The following is a 6494-nucleotide window of genomic DNA, read 5'->3' on the forward strand; positions in this document are numbered from 1 at the left end:
TTTGGTGCCCTTTGTGCTTACTCTTTCTATGTAATAAAACAGCTAGTAATCCTAACAAATCAATGGATAGAAAAACTCTTTACAATTTTAAAATATTCTCAGAAGTTTTGGCTTACATAATGTGTTATATAACTATTTTCTTTGGATAGCCAGATTTCTATAACTATGAAAAACTGAACAATGCTGTATAAACTCTCCTTGTAAATATTCTTGCACAAATACTTGCCTTCTGTGTAGCAAGCTTCAGTAATGAGATAGCTGAGTCAAAATTTGTACGCAATTTTAATTTTGACACATATTGCTATATTGCTTTCAAAATGCTCTAAAACATATAAGTGTAAAAATTGCTCCTTTCTTAACATAAAATAATATATCTTAATGTTATTCCTTTGGTGAAATAGTTATTTAGCAGCCAATTCCATTAATTTCTTTGGCAATATGTTGGAAATATAGCTTTGGCTTGCAAATTAGCATATTCTGGCACTTATCCCAGGGTACTTAGAAGAATTGATGGAAAGAGGGAAAATGCTTTGGAATTATCAGTATCTTTTAATGTGTTATATAAAATAACCAGATATCATTCCTCTAAGAAATGTGTAAGAAGTTCTATATAGTGTAAATAATTAATTTAAATCTTATGTTTGCACCAAAAAAGTAATTTTACACTTGCACTAATGCTTGCACTCCCCAAATACTTAAATATCCATACCCACAGCCTTAAGAATTTAACCAAGACGGGATTTAATTGTGTCAGGCATGGTCAGTATAAGCTTTGAAAAAGTTTGTTATCTGAGAATCACAGAAATTAAAGCTTGAAAATATGTAAGACAATATCATATGCATTCACATTATTTTAAAGATTATGCATTAAAAGTTAGGAGACTAAATCACAAATCATCTCTAGGGACTGATTTAGTTGGCAATGCATCTCAACAGTTTTACAGGATGTTCACAAGAACAGAGTCTATTGAAGCCTGGCTTCTTGACCTCCCTGATTCTGACATACATTTGACTTGTAGCATCTCGAATTAATATGCATCCTATGATCAGTGAATCGGAGGAGTTGATTATTGATGTGTTTTCCTTCACAGTGGAGACTTTTAAAATGACATGCTACAACTGTGTGGTATTGAATTTGAAAGCTTAGGTTTTGTGTTTCAGCACATAAAACTGAGATATGAAATCAGAAATATGGGTATGGAACCAATTAAAGGAATAATAATTTAACGTTAACTTTCCACAATATCATCAATCAATAAGTCATACAGTAGCATTATAGCCTGCAGATGAGGTTCGTCCTGGTTATCTGATATAACATACTTCATAACTTGTGTATACCAGTGTTTCTCATATTTGGATAACTAGTATAATATTTTAAAAGACTTCTTCACATAGAAATTTACTCATGGCACAATTTTACTTAAATGTGCTAACATCAAACTAATTATACAACCCCATATGCTTAAAGAACTTAAGTAAACACAAAACAAAAAGAAGGCAAATGAAAATACAACAGGCAAAATATCCCAATTTACAGTCTTAATTTAATACAACAGATGATGTTGCATTATTAATATCCAACCCAATCTTAAACATGAATTTGTTTATGACTATTTGTCAACACTGGTCTCAAAGTACTGGATGCTTATGGTTCCCGAGTATGCTCAAAGGTGATGTCATCATTCCATATCTCCAACTGAAGTATACAGCATTTTCTTAGCCACATGCCACAATATAATTTAACTTTATCTTTGGACAAATAAATTTTGTATTTGTTGACTTATGAGATTCTTCCTTGTTTGCTCAAAATAATGAAAGCAATAATATTCTACTTCAATATAATTCCCAACATCAACATAAACCAAGAATACAAACACAGAAAGCACTAAGTCACGCGTTATTTCAATATATGGGTTTACATTTCTCCCAAAATATTCTAAGACTTGATCACTGAGCTCCTGACATATGAATTTTGTTTTTGTGTTTTTCCAAGGATAGCTAGCATAAATATAAACTCAGCTAACAGAATTCAGTTAAAGCTGAGTGACTGGGATCCAGAAGTAAATCTAATTTGCGGATCATTTTGTTGAGATCCGTAAAGTTATCTATACATAGCCAGCATATATATTGATTTCTATGACAGTACATGGAGGCTGAAACAGGCGGCATCAGCTAACAGCAGGTAGACTGGATTCTCTCACTTGAATCCAGGGAAGGAATCAGGGTCAAGGGGTTGGCCATTGGTCTTCTCTTTATCTGCTATCTTGGTTTTATACGTTCAGATAACAGCATTTTCCTGACATTGTGTGTGAGCCAGGCGCCCTTGAAGCAATGTCCAGGGCAGAGCAGCAGCCTGATGTTTGGACCCCAGTCAAGCAAACCGTGATACCAGCAAGGAAGGGGTTGTATGAGTGAGGGCAAGCACAAAGAACACAGAGTTTTTTGTACTTGTTTTTTTTTTTTGTTTGTTTGTTTTGAAATGCGATCTCTGAAGGGGGAAAACTGGACTAACGTGGGTCAACAGTAAATTATATATTTTTAAAAATGGAAATTTTATATTTAAAATTTTAATTACTTTTTTCCAGCTAGAGTTGGCAATTGAGCACAAGGGATGTTAATTAATCTACAAAATATTTTAAATAATTTGTGAATAAGATATATTGATTCTGTATATTTACAATAGGCAGTTACATACTTAAGTCTTACCCCAGGTGTTGTAGGGAAAGCTTCATATTTTAAAAGCGAATGTGGCATAGATCCCTAAACAAGACAAGCCAAAAGAGTTACCCAAAGTCAGGATATCAGGCTAGTTTTTAAGTAATAGAAATTGACGCCATTACTTTAAATCATTGTTGTAAAACTGGTGCTGTTCTCTAGATGACTAAAGCCTTATTTTCTACATTAAGTGTTTAATAAAAAATAAATTTAAAAAACCCTTCATGCCTGTTGAAATAACAGTGGCGGGGCTGCGTCCCTGGCACCCAGCCACCCACATGGCTAGCTCTACCTGAAATAATTACACGGAAACTGTATTCTTTTAAACACCGCTTGGCCCATTATATCTAGCCTTTTCTCGGCTAACTCTCGCACCTAGACTAGCCCATTTCTTATAATCTGTGTAGCCCACGAGTTGGCTTACCAGGAATGATCTTAACCTGTGTCTGCCTGGAGTGGGAGAATCATGGTGACTCCCTGACTCAGCTTCTTTCTCCCAGCCTTCTGTTCTGTTTACTCCACCCACCTAAGGGTTGGCCTATCAAGGGGCCTAGGCAGTTTCTTTATTCCTTAACCAATGAAATCAACAGATTGATATATGACACTCCCACATCACATGCCTATTTGTTAGTTGAGTCAAAAGCCATATTTTCCACAATAATATGTCTTTTTCCTGAATATTGAGATTGCTGTAGTAGTGAAGAGTCTGCTAGCATCAGTGATTATAAAGAAGAGTCATTAGTTTCATTTCAATAACACTTATGACTATTAGCGATAAATTTCTTCAAATTATAGGTATACAAACTTGGTGATCACATTGAGTTAATTGTTGATTTTGATAAGGGATTATTCGTGTATAAAGAAACAATACATATATATTCATACACACATTTGACACTTCTTTATAACTGCTAGCATCCAACTTTCATGAATTGGTAGTAAATCTATGCTGTTCTCTATAATTTAAAATCAGGATTCCATGTGACCAGGGCCTCCCTCCCTTACACCAAGGATGCAACTGGAAAAGGTGAACGTGATTCCTGCCAGGGAATGTGGAGGTTTTTCATTCAAGTGTGTCTGTCTGAGGAGGCATATCTTGAGAATTCAGGTAAAACCACGATTTCTCATCATAGAAATCTTCGGATGCTTTAGCTGTCGAGGTAACTTCCTAAAACTCAACCAAATGATGCAGGAAGTAGATTAACCTTGAGTTTTGGTCACTCGGCATTATCTGAAATTTTGTGTATAAATAAACTATAAACATTGACAGTGCAACTATGTGCTACTTATGATTATATATTTATGAGTGTGCATGGTATGTTCATGCATCTGTGTTAGCATGCTAAACACATTGCATGCATGTGTGACTATATAGTGTATATATACACATTTCTAGAATATATACTAGAAGCTCAGTATGACATTTGACACAGATGCTGTCTGCTATTTATTTCATGAAACAATTCCGGCAAATATTTCTCATTTTCTAAATTAGACTGTGATGCAAAGATCTGAGAGTAACAACGGAAGTATTCTAAGTAAATAATATTTGCATACAAGCCTAGCTTGCATTATTTTGATTTATGCACTCAGAAAAAGTAAATACACATGGCCCGATCTTATATGGTGTGTCTTCATTTTCCTGAGAAGTGTCCTTGCTCTGTCCTGAATAAGTTACCCTCTCTAACAACATTTTCTAAAACTTCAAATGCATGCTTATGACTCTGCTATCCTCCCAAGTGAAGTTTGCAGAGAATGTCTAAACGCCCTATTAGTAAACAAAACCAATTCTGTCGTGAGGCAAGCAGGAGATGGATTTAATTTTTGAAAAAATTGAATATTTTCCTAATATGATTGTCTTCATTCTATGTTCTGTATATTTTTGGATGGCCTCCTTCCTAGAGCACAGAAGTTTTCTGATTTTCCATCTCTCTTTCTCCCAAGACTTTCAGACTCCCCCAAGTGGATATCAGAGAAATTTAGTCTCTAAATAACAGACACTTCATAACGAGTTTTAATCAATCTGCATCAAGTATGTTCTAATTGAAGCATGATACGTGGAAATAATTCTTTTTTGATAAACCTATCACTCCCCTGCTATAGCCTATAATTTATAATTTACTCACGTGACTACCACCTGTCTTATCACGACATCCCATTTTATCTTCTTTGGAAAAGTGAAATCAAACTGTCAGATTCACTTAAGCACCATATCATGGCTTACGGGGGTCATTGCTACAGAAAATTCTGTGTATAGGAGACAAAAATTGGACCATATTTGTATAGTTGACCCATTGATACACGAGATAAACACAGCTATATCAGACTGCAGTTGACTCTGAATAGGGGCATCAGAATGTCTGGAATCTGCTTTAACCAATTAAGCCTTTCAAGGCAAAAGGAAAATAAAGCCTTCAGTAAATCCATTGAAGGCACCATCTCGCAGCCTCCCATGCCTGGTATCGATCTTCTTAAGTGCCGACTAATGAGTCCTATGGTAGTAGCAGATCTATGGTGTGTGTATCTGATGCGGCGCCCTCACTCCACCGCCTCTGAGGAGCTAAACTTACACCGAGAGAGGATCACCTGGGAGGGGTTGAGGGAGAAGCAGCCCTGGCTGATGGCTGCCTTGACCCTTTAAAGTCCAGCCCCAATCTGTCTCCGCTAAAGGCAGCAGACCCCATTCCCTACTTTCCGTGACAAACGCAGTAGTTTGTGTGCTGTAGGTTTTCCTTTCAGGTCGCTTCTAGGGCGAAGGCTTCTGCTTTTGTTCAGCACCTCTTTTGCTCCGGAGCTCCTGGCAGCAGCTTCTCTTGCCGCAAAGCATCCTTTTTCCTCTCAGCTTTGGCAATTTAGGAAAAACTGATGCTCCCAGGGGAGGTGGATGAGGGGAGAGAGCGCCAGGAATGGGAACACATCCATCAGGAGTCCCTGCGTCTCCCTGCTCTCCACATCCACTCGCGTCGCCACAATTCCCCTCCCCCAAGCACATAGCACTTGTGATATGTGTAACTGGGGGCGTGGGGGTGCGGGGCATTCACCCTCCATACCAAAGATGCATCAAAGCGCAGACGCCCATAAAGCCAAACCCAGCGGCACCTGGCACCTGCCCCGATTCGCTGCAATTGGAAGCGGACGGCTTGGGTACTGAATTATTAATTTATTTATTTCCCTCGCGCCCCCGCCCTCATCCCCAACCCGCAGAGCAGAAGCCACGGTCGCGTCGATTTCCCCACCACCACCCCACCCCCCACCTCCGCCCGCACCTCGCAGGAGTCTCGCACTTGTAACTGGCCGTCGCCTCCCGGCCCCTGGCGGTCGCGACGCGCTCCCACTCGTGGCCAGGCTGGCGCGGCCGTGGGTCCCGGCGGCGGGGGAGGCAGGGGGGAGGTGGCGGGTGACAGATGTACTCCTCTGACAGCTCTCAGTATCAGCCCAGTGGCTCCCTGCCATTGGCTCAGTGCGATGGACCGGCAACGCCGCACACTATAATAACACTCATGCCTGCCAGCGGCAGCGACTGCAAGTGCGGGCGCCCAGCGCGGGGGATGCTGTGGCCGCTGCTACCGCCGCGCGGGCGGCTCCCGTTGCCCGGCTGCGCCCTACAGCGCGGGCTCTAACTGCTCCCGCTCGGTCCCGCCCGGCCCGGCCCCCTTCTCGGCCGCATCCTCCCGCGGGGCTCTACGTCCCCGCTCGGATCGCCAGGCGAACACTGCGCCGGAGCCCGGGCGAGCGCGGCCGGCATGCGGAGGCGGCGGGGCGCGCACCGCAGCCGGGCA

This window comes from Microtus ochrogaster, chromosome 4 (assembly GCF_000317375.1).
Source record: "Microtus ochrogaster isolate Prairie Vole_2 chromosome 4, MicOch1.0, whole genome shotgun sequence".
NCBI classification, from domain to species: Eukaryota; Metazoa; Chordata; class Mammalia; order Rodentia; family Cricetidae; genus Microtus; species Microtus ochrogaster.